We start from the raw sequence: 10,541 nt of genomic DNA, 5'->3' as shown, positions 1-10,541 counted from the left end.
TTCCACAGTGATTATTCCATTTGAATCATGAAAACACAATACATTATTCAAATAAAAAAGATGGCCATGTATGCATGTTGCTATGGACTGTTGGATTTATGGACCTGCACAGGTTTGTAAGTAGACTATGCAGACATGATCTTACGCCACCATCTAGTGTTTAAAAACAAGAAATGACTTAAAGGTAAATGGACTTTGCTGTAGATTAAAGTGCATTTGGTGCAAATCCTGACACAACTGTGTTACAGCTCCAATTAAAATACATGGAGACTGACCTAATATGCATGTGGTTGGGTCTGTGAGGTAGATGAGACAACATTACGAGACAAAAATCTTTTAAGATTCAAAGAGACCAGGACTATAAAAGAGTCTTGCAACATGACAAAGACTGCCCATTACTCATGTCACAAATTTAAGTGCTTGTTTTATTACAGAAGATCAATACAAGACCTACACTCCCCTCTGAAACTACTGGAATAGTGAGGTAAATTCCTTTATTTTTACTATAAATTGAAAATATTCGGGTTTGACATCAAATGATAAAAATGAGACAAGAGATGAACATTTTAGCTTTTATTTCCAGGTATCTACATCTGGATCTGATAGACAGCTTTGAAGATCACATGTTTTGTTTAAACCCACCCATTTTTCATGTGAGCAAAAGTATTAGAACATGTGACTGACAGGCATGTTTTGTTGCTCTGGTGTGTCCTATTGCATTGATTTTATAAATAACTAGAAAAGCACTCGGAGAGTGCAGGCCATCTGTCTGTCTGTCTGTTTGTCTGTTAACAGCATAACTCAAAAAGTTATGGACGGATTTTCACCAAATTTTTACAGAATGCCCGGAAGAGCAAAGGTAACAATCGATTAGATTTTGGAGGTGATCTGGATCACTGTCTGGATCCAGGACTTTTTGGAAGGACTCTGTACAATTGAGAGGTGGCCATCTCTCAATTGTACAGAGTCCTTCAAAAAAATCCTGGATCCAGACGGTGATCCGGACAAACAAACTCCGATGATTACATAACGTCCTGGCAGAGGTAATAAATGGCACTCAATGTGTACGTTCACTTTCAGATCTGGGTTTTGCCTGTGCAGACTGCATCTATAATCAGAGATGTTGCTACAGTAACATAAAAACCAGAGAGCTGTCTATGGATGAAAAACAAGCAGTCGTGAAGCTAAAGGGAAGATGGAAAATCAATCAGAGCCTGTCCACAAACATTGGCCATACCCAGTACAACCATTGTGAATGTCCTGAAAAAGAAAGATACCACTAAAGAAAGCAACATCAACAACAACATCCAGAGGGCAGGAGTGAAGGTATCAGAATCTACTGTTGGCAGAAGACTTCATGGACAAAAGTACAGAGGCTACACCAGAAGATGCAAACCACTCATTATCAAGAAGAGTAGAAAGGCCAGGCTGGAATTTGCCAAAAAAAGTACAGAACTGAGCCTCAAAAATTCTGGGACAATGTTTTCTGGGCTGATGAGACAAAGATGAAACTTTCCCAAAGTGATGGAAAGGTTAAAGTTTGGAGAAAGAAAGGATCTGCTCATGATCCCAAACATACAAGCTCATCTGTGAAACACAGTGACTGCAGTCATGGCTGGGGCTTGCATGGTTTCTTCTTCTTTCTTCTGTAACACATGATGGCAGCAGCAAAATGAACTCAGAAATTTACAGGAACATTTTGTCTGTCAATTAGAGGAAAGATGTAAGCTTGTTGGCATTATGTAGTGTAAAGTAGTCTTACACTGTCTGAATGGAGCTGTATGTCAGCTGGTGTGCTTGAGTTGCTGTGAGTAGGGGAGAGGTGAGTGGAAGGAGATGTGGGGAGTTCATAGATTAGCAAATTCTAGAGGAAGCAACCATGTAGAGCTGCACATAACCCATTCTAAAGCAGGAATGAACTGTTATCATGGGGGAAAAACTCTAAATATGTAAGTTTGATACTTATAGATAAATTTTTTAGAGATTTATTCAGTGATTGGAAAAGATTTAAACAACGGAGCATAGTTCATTGCATTTCATGTATTTTGTGGGCATTTGGCACATCCTGTATATTGGACACCTCTCTGCTATGGAGTAAGTATAAATGGGGAATCTGTGACTTCCTGTAAGGAGGAGTATTTCACACATGGTCAACTTTAATACTGTTAGCCATATATTAGTCAGATGGAATGTACTCATATGCCAGGCAGTGATAAGAATCTGCACATACACTACTAGTCAAAAATTTGGGCACACTTTGTCATTTAATGTTTTTTCTTTATTTTTCATGACTATTTCCATTGCAGACTGTCACTGAAGGCATCACAACTATGAATGAACACATATGGAATTATGTCGTAAACAAAAAGTGTGAAATAAGCAAAAACATGTTTAATATTTTAGATTCTTCAAAATAGCCACCCTATGCTTTGATTACCACTTTGTACACTCTTGGCATTCTCTGAAAGAGTGTCATGAGCATGTCATCTGGAACGATTTTCCAACAATCTTGAAGGAGTTCTCAGAGACACTGAGCACTTGTTGGCCCTTTTGCCTTCACTCTGTGGTCCATCTCCTCCCAAACCACCCTGATTGGGTTTAGGTCAGGCGACTGTGGAGGCCAGATCATCTGACTCAGCACTCTGTCACTCTCCTTCTTGGTTACATAGCTCTTACACAGCGTTGAGGTGTGTTTGGGGTCATTGTCCTGTTGAAAAATCAATGATGGTCCAACTAAATGCAAACCGGATGGGATGGCATGTTGCAGGATGCTGTGGTAGCCATGCTGGTTCAGTGCGTCTTCAATTTTGAATTAATCCCCAACAGTGTGTGTGTGTGTGTGTGTGTGTGTGTGTGTGTGTGTGTGTGTGTGTGTGTGTGTGTGTGTGTGTGTGTGTCAGCAGTCAGCAGTCTTGAAATAATGTCTACATTACCAAGAAGATGTTGCAGACCTCTTTTCTGTTTCCTTCTACATCGAGACTGCACTGTGGCCTTTGTACCACTTGGTGGTGATACTGTTTCAATTTTACGAGTCAGAACCACTGAGTAAAATCAAATATCTTTGTGTGACAAAGCTGATAGGGGTTAGTATTGTGATTTCACTTAATTGAGAAGAAAGCACAGGGTTGGGTGAAAAAAGCAAAATACTGTACTTGATAGGTAGTGGTACAGCAGGTGACATGTTTAAAGGGGAAAAAATGGAATCTAAAACCAGTTTAGCAGTGCCCATTCACATTCTAACTTTGCTTTTGCTTAAGCATGCACTCAAGCCCAACTGTGGCCATTTTAAAAAATGGTTTAATGCTCATTAAATATCAGGTACTGTGCTAATATGCCTTTTATGGGGTCCAAGGAGTACTTACATGAAAAAGCGTGTGAGACACAGTATATCATTGTTGAGTCAGATGCAAGTTTCCGCATCTCTACTGTATAAAGGTGACCAGCTGAAATTAAACATGAGTATCATGTAACGTGAACTATAACTGTGAAAGGCAGAATAAAAGGTACCCTATTCCATCACTGCAGATAAGGGCAAATCCTAACTAATTTTGATAAGTCTTCTCAGCTTCCTGGCTTAGAATATAAGGAATCTGACACTTTGCTAGTATGTTTTGCAGCGGGCTGCAAAACATACTACTGTCAGTCCATAAGTATTTGGACAGTTTTCGGCATTTCAGCTCTGTACACCACCACAATGGATTTTAAATGAAACAGTTAAGATGTGCTTTAAGTGCAAACTTTCAGCTTTAATGTGAGGATATTTACTTCCAAATCAGGGGGACGGTAGCCTAGCCGCGCTAGACCCATGTTCTGAAGGCACAAGGGTCTAGGGCCGCTCGACAGGGAGGGAGGCGGGCTAAAAGGTTGTCTTTCAAATCACTCTGCAGCAATTGGGTAGGTATACAACCAATCAGCGAACGAATAGGCTGACGGAGTTCCTAGAGCGCCGGCTTCCAAACCAGCGGAGCCAACTTCTTCTCAATGAAACATTTCAGTGCTGTCCTTTGTTTATCTTTCAAGTTGAATTTTAGCTTCAGATCTTTAAGGGCTGTGGCCAAAGCCGAGTCGAAAGATAACTGTTTATTGTGCGCCGGTTGTTTCTGTCAGAATCGTTGCGCCTCTGTCGTCACTTAGTTACGCCTGCCTTCTGACTCTACACTTCATGGTGATTGGTCCGGCCAGTTTTAGGAGAATCCAGCCTTGAGCCTTATGGAGGGTAACTAGACCCACCCTGGCAGAGAATTAAATTCGTTGCCGTGGGTTGTCTAGCGTGGCTAGGCTAGGGGGACGGTGTAGGAATTACAACACATTTTATGAAAAATGAAGCAAACCCATCAGAGAGATAGAAAAAAAACATTAGGTGTGGCCAAATCAACTGTTTGGTACATTCTTAAAAAGAAAGAAGCACAACAACGCCAAAAGACCTGGAAGACTATGAACAAAAAGAATTGATGGATGACAGAAGAATCCTTTCCCTGAAAAACATCTTCACAACACTTGGCCAGGTCCAGAACTCTCTCCAGGAGATCGGCATATCTGTGTCCAAGTCAACAGTGAAGAAAAGATTTCACTAGAATGAATAGAGAGAGTTCACCACAAGGTGTAAACCACTGGTGAGCCTCAAAAACAGGAAGGCCAGATTAGAGTTTGCCAAAAAAAACCTCTGAAAGAGTCTGCGCAGAGCTGAAACAACATCCTATGGACAGATGAGATAAAGATCAACTTTCAGAAGAATGATGGGAATAGAAGAGTATGAAGAAGGGAAGGAACTGCTCAAGATCCAAAGCATATCTCCTCATCAGAGAAGCATGGTGGTAATAGTGTAATCGTGAGCATGTGTGGCTGTCAATGGAACTGGTTCTCTTATATCTACTGATGATGGGACTGTTGACAAACGCAGCAGGATGTATTCTGAAATGTTTCAGACAACATTATATGCTCGTATTCAGTCAAATGCTTCATAATTCATTGGACGACGCTTCACGGTGCAGATTGACAAAAAAATAAGCATACTGCCAAAGCAAACAAAGAACATCAAAGAGCCAAGTCAATCTCCTGACCTGAATCCAGTTGAGCATGTATTTCTCTTGCTGAAGACAAAACTGAAGGGAAAATGCCGCAAGAACATACAGGAACTGAAGACAGCAGCAGTAGAGGCCTGGCAGAGCATCATCATGGACCAAACCGAGAGTTTGGTGATGTCTGTGGGTTAGAGACATGAGTCTGTCATTGACTGCAAAATATTCGCAAACAACTATTAATAGTGACAGTTTGATTTATGATTATGTTAGTTTGTCCAGTTACTTTTGGTCCTTTAAAAAGATGGAGAGCACATATAAAATATGTTGTAATTCCAAGACTGTCCACCTGATTTGGATGTAAATATCCTCAAACTAAATCTGAAAGTCTGCACTTAAAGCACATCTTGATTGTTTCATTTAAAATCCATTGTGGTGATATGTAGAGCTGAAGTGCTGAAAATTCGGTCACTATTCAAATATTTATGGACCTGACTGTATATGACCTTATCCTTCGGCAGAGTTTGATATTTGCCCTGGGTTAAAGAAAATAATCCTGCCAAAATTGTGTAAAAGTCAAACCACACAACACATTAAATGGGTCTCTGAGGACCATGCATTATACTACGTTTGTACTTGTGTTTGGTATCTGTCTTTCACATATAATCACACAGAATGGAAGCACATTTGCAAGCATAAAGAGGAAGTCCGTTACAACTGAAATATCAATTGTTTATACTGTATTGTTCATCTTTCATTTTTCATGTTTCCTTTTAGAATGTTGTGTAATGATAAGTGAAATGATTTTGTGCTAAATTAAAAAAACAACAACTATGAAATATGGTTGTTGCTAGAGGTACGGACCCGTACCCGTAGCCTGTGGACTACGGATACGGCACTTGCCATTTGCCAATCAGATATGCAAGATCTGGTCACATGACTCCCGGTAGACGCTAGCTGTACGGACCCGTAGCATCGGTACGACAGGTACGGACCCTAAACCTGACCCTAACACTAACCCCAACCTTAACCTTTGCTTACCTTTCAACAGTTTGCAGAGGTTAGCAGCTTCTTGACTCGCGATACTCGAGTACGGGTCCGTATCTGTCTAGCAAATGGAAAGTGCCGTACCCGTAGCCTGTGGGCCGTATCCGTAGACACCACCATGAAATATACATACATTCCCATTTAGAATTTCTGCCACAACCACAGTTTGAAAATGCTCAGAAATTCTGTAGCCCATGGCTTGTAAGATACAGGCTTCATATTAAACATCTGGTGTTCTCTCTACTATGTAAGTGTTTTTGGTCTCTTGTCCACCACCTTCTCATGTGACAGTTTTGCAGATTTGTGAGTGATAAAATCCTTGCTTCTCTAATTGTTGACTGTGGCCAGTTTTGAATTCTCCTTGTTACAGAAAAAACTTCTCTCAGAACTGACAGATCCAACAGGCAGAGTCAGTCCAACTGGAGCATCTTGGAGGGATGTGGGTAGCTGCCCTTTTTCAGCAGTCTTTTGAAGATGCTCAAGTGAAACAAGTGTGACAGCAAAAGATTTAACGAGCTCAATCTGGTTACAGGTGAAGTCATTATGGTAAATAAGGGTCCCCACATATCTATGTTCAGCCTACAATTTGTGTGTGCAGACTACGCTACAACAGCAATATGGTGTGCATGCTCAGCAATACTGTGCATACGTAGAATATGTAGACAAGACTTATTGTGCATGAATATACAGTGCCTTGTGAAAGTATTCGGCCCCCTTGAACTTTTCAACCTTTCGCCACATTTCAGGCTTCAAACATAAAGATATAAAATTTTAATTTTTTGTCAAGAATCAACAACAAGTGGGACACAATCGTGAAGTGGAACGAAATTTATTGGATATTTTTTAACTTTAACAAATAAAAACCTGAAAAGTGGGGCGTGCAATATTATTTGGCCCCCTTGCATTAATACTTTGTAGCGCCACCTTTTGCTGCAATTACAGCTGAGAGTCGCTTGGGGTATGTCTCTATCAGTTTTGCACATGGAGAGACTGGAATTCTTGCCCATTCTTCCTTGCAAAACAGCTTGAGCTCAGTGAGGTTGGATGGAGAGCGTTTGTGAACAGCAGTCTTCAGCTCTGCCCACAGATTCTCGATTGGATTCAGGTCTGGACTTTGACTTGGCCATTCTAACACCTGGATACGTTTATTTGTGAACCATTCCATTGTAGATTTGGCTTTATGGTTTGGATCATTGTCCTGTTGGAAGATAAATCTCCGTCCCAGTCTCAGGTCTTTTGCAGACTCCAACAGGTTTTCTTCCAGAATGGTCCTGTATTTGGCTCCATTCATCTTCCCATCAATTTTAACCATCTTCCTTGTCCCTGCTGAAGAAAAGCAGGCCCAAACCATGAGGCTGCCACCACGTTTGACAGTGGGGATGGTATGTTCAGGGTGATGAGCTGTGTTGCTTTTACGCCAAACATATCGTTTTGCATTGTGGCCAAAAAGTTGGATTTTGGTTTCATCTGACCAGAGCACCTTCTTCCACATGTTTGGTGTGTCTCCCAGGTGGCTTGTGGCAAACTTTAAATGAGACTTTTTATGGATATCTTTGAGAAATGGCTTTCTTCTTGCCACTCTTCCATAAAGGCCAGATTTGTGCAGTGTACGACTGATTGTTGTCCTATGGACAGACTCTCCCACCTCAGCTGTAGATCTCTGCAGTTCATCCAGAGTGATCATGGGCCTCTTGGCTGCATCTCTGATCAGTCTTCTCCTTGTTCGAGGTGAAAGTTTAGAGGGACGGCTGGGTCTTGGTAGATTTGCAGTGGTCTGATACTCCTTCTATTTCAATATGATTGCTTGCACAGTGCTCCTTGAGATGTTTAAAGCTTGGGAAATCTTTTTGTATCCAAATTCGGCTTTAAACTTCTCCACAACAGTATCTCGGACCTGCCTGGTGTGTTCCTTGGTCTTCATGATGCTCTCTGCACTTTAAACAGAACCCTGAGACTATCACAGAGCAGGTGCATTTATACGGAGACTTGATTACACACAGGTGGATTCTATTTATCATCATCAGTCATTTAGGACAACATTGGATCATTCAGAGATCCTCACTGAACTTCTGGAGTGAGTTTGCTGCACTGAAAGTAAAGGGGCCGAATAATATTGCACGCCCCACTTTTCAGTTTTTTATTTGTTAAAAAAGTATAAAATATCCAATAAATTTCATTCCACTTCACGATTGTGTCCCAATTGTTGTTGATTCTTGACAAAAAATTAAAATTTTATATCTTTATGTTTGAAGCCTGAAATGTGTCGAAAGGTTGAAAAGTTCAAGGGGGCCGAATACTTTCACAAGGCACTGTAACAAAGTCCTCCAACTGGACTTTAAAACTAGCAGCAGCAACTACAAATTCATGTGTGTATTCAATTGTACATATATGTATCATGCATCTAAAGTGGAGTACAGTCAAAACTTAACACTGAGCAACAGTGGGATGCTTTTTCAGTTCATATGTCTCTAATCCTAATGTTGTATTGCAACCTGATGAACAATTAAAACATATAAAAGCGCTCTGCAATTTCAAGCTGCTCTGCATATTCTACACAAACTGATAACTGCTCTTTTTGAATAACTGGTTTAATCTGCAGACATACAACAAATGGCCCAAAGCGTAGTGCAAAACATGACCAAGCTATGGACAGTTAAACTTCCTTCATCCCTCAAGGTCAGACTACTGAGATCAACAGCCTTTGCAGTGGCATCACATGGCTCTGAATCCTGGACTATGAAGTCAGCAGATAAAAAGAGATTGGATTCTTTTGAAACATGGTGCGACCGCAAGATCCTGAGGATACCATGGACAGACAAGAGAACAAATGCATCTGTACTCAAGGAACTGGAGTTGAAAAAACACTGTAGGCTAACATCATCGCAAGGAAACTCAGCTTCATGCTACCAGACAGCACTGCCTCGAGAAAACAATCATCCAAGGAATGGTTAACGGAAAGAGAGAAGGAGGTGGACCTGCAGCAAGTTAGCTTGACAACATCAGAGATCACAGGAACTGGAATTGCAGAGGCTACTAGAGCTGCTGCTGACTGTAGACGATGGCACTCTCCCATTCGAACCACACCGGCATTTACTTATGCTACGTGACTCTGAGAGAGAAATACAACAACAAACTAACATTTTGTCTTCAATTCCTGCATTAACCAAGTTTGCACCTGTAATATTTGATTTTAGACATCTGGGCTTGTAGCATTGAAACTATTTAACTACATGTTTTTAATAGCAAATTTTACTTGCAGATGAGCCACAAACCTAAAGAAATTGCTGTTCTGACTCATGTACCTCCATGTGTCCATGGTCACCCCGAAAAATTACTACAATTTAATTCAGCAGATGCTTTTATCCAAAGCAATGTACATCTGAGAGTAGATACAACACAAGGTAGGTAGGTGGGGCAGCACTCAGGGTCTCTCCCTTTGCCTAAGGGTCTTCACTTGACAACTACACCCTGACCACTGATTTGAACCACTGATCATCCCGTGCTGAAGTCAGGGGTGCTTGTCACTGAGCTTTCTGGCCGTAAAATGTCATTGGTCACCCCTGTTGACACCCCATATGTAATAGGTCAAGTTCTGACTGACTACTCCAGTCAGTCAACCAAGGCTCAATATTCTGCTCTTGCTTTTGTTTGCTCCGTGTCTAACCAGCATTCTCTTCTGCTTCATTTCCGCGTCACTCCCTGTCAGCTTCTCCAGTGTCATGTGGAAACCCCAGCTCCTGCCTTGCCTCTCCAAACCCACGCCAATTGCAAACCCTCCACAGATTCCCCTTCTGCCTCGCACACCTGCCGACGAGACCATTTCTGCCACACCACATATACCCAGGCTGTCAGCTAAATGTAGTTTTACTTTCGAGCTTGTAGCTGTATTAAGTGTAGTTTTGTTTTGAGCATGTATCTGTGTTAAGTATACTACTTGTGCATTACTGCCACATCGTCATCTTGTAGTATTACATAATCAACTGTATTGTATTCTGTTGCATCTGTTAATCTGTTATCCTGACCTGTTGTTAGTCCTTCCTAGCTTGTTATTACCAAGTCCTGAGTGGTCTTGCATCCGAGAAAATTATTGCTTCCGTAAGATTAGGTTTGTCTCAGCTTCTTAGATTAGCACAAATGAGCTTTCTGTCCCACACAGGCTCCTGTAGGCATTTTCTGTTCATGTTGTTCCCTAACTCCCTAGTGTTTTCCCACATAGTAGTCTTGTCTCCAACCCCAAGTGATGTAAGTTCCCCTTCCCATTCCCATCTTTGTGTGTTCTGTAAATTATATCATTGTAATGAACTAGAATTATTTGTCTCCACTGGATGGTTGCATGTTGGCTCGGTTGTTAGCATCGCCTCACAGGTGGAAGGTCCCAGATTCATGTCCTGGGCCTGGGATCTTTCTGCATGGAGTTTGCATGTTGTCCCTGTGCAGCGTGGATGTCCACTGGGTACCCCAGCTTTTTCTGAAATT

Source organism: Acanthochromis polyacanthus, chromosome 16 (genome assembly GCF_021347895.1).
Source record: "Acanthochromis polyacanthus isolate Apoly-LR-REF ecotype Palm Island chromosome 16, KAUST_Apoly_ChrSc, whole genome shotgun sequence".
Taxonomy (NCBI): Eukaryota; Metazoa; Chordata; class Actinopteri; family Pomacentridae; genus Acanthochromis; species Acanthochromis polyacanthus.
The sequence above is the reverse complement of the archived record's forward strand: the minus strand, read 5'-3'. Positions refer to the sequence as shown.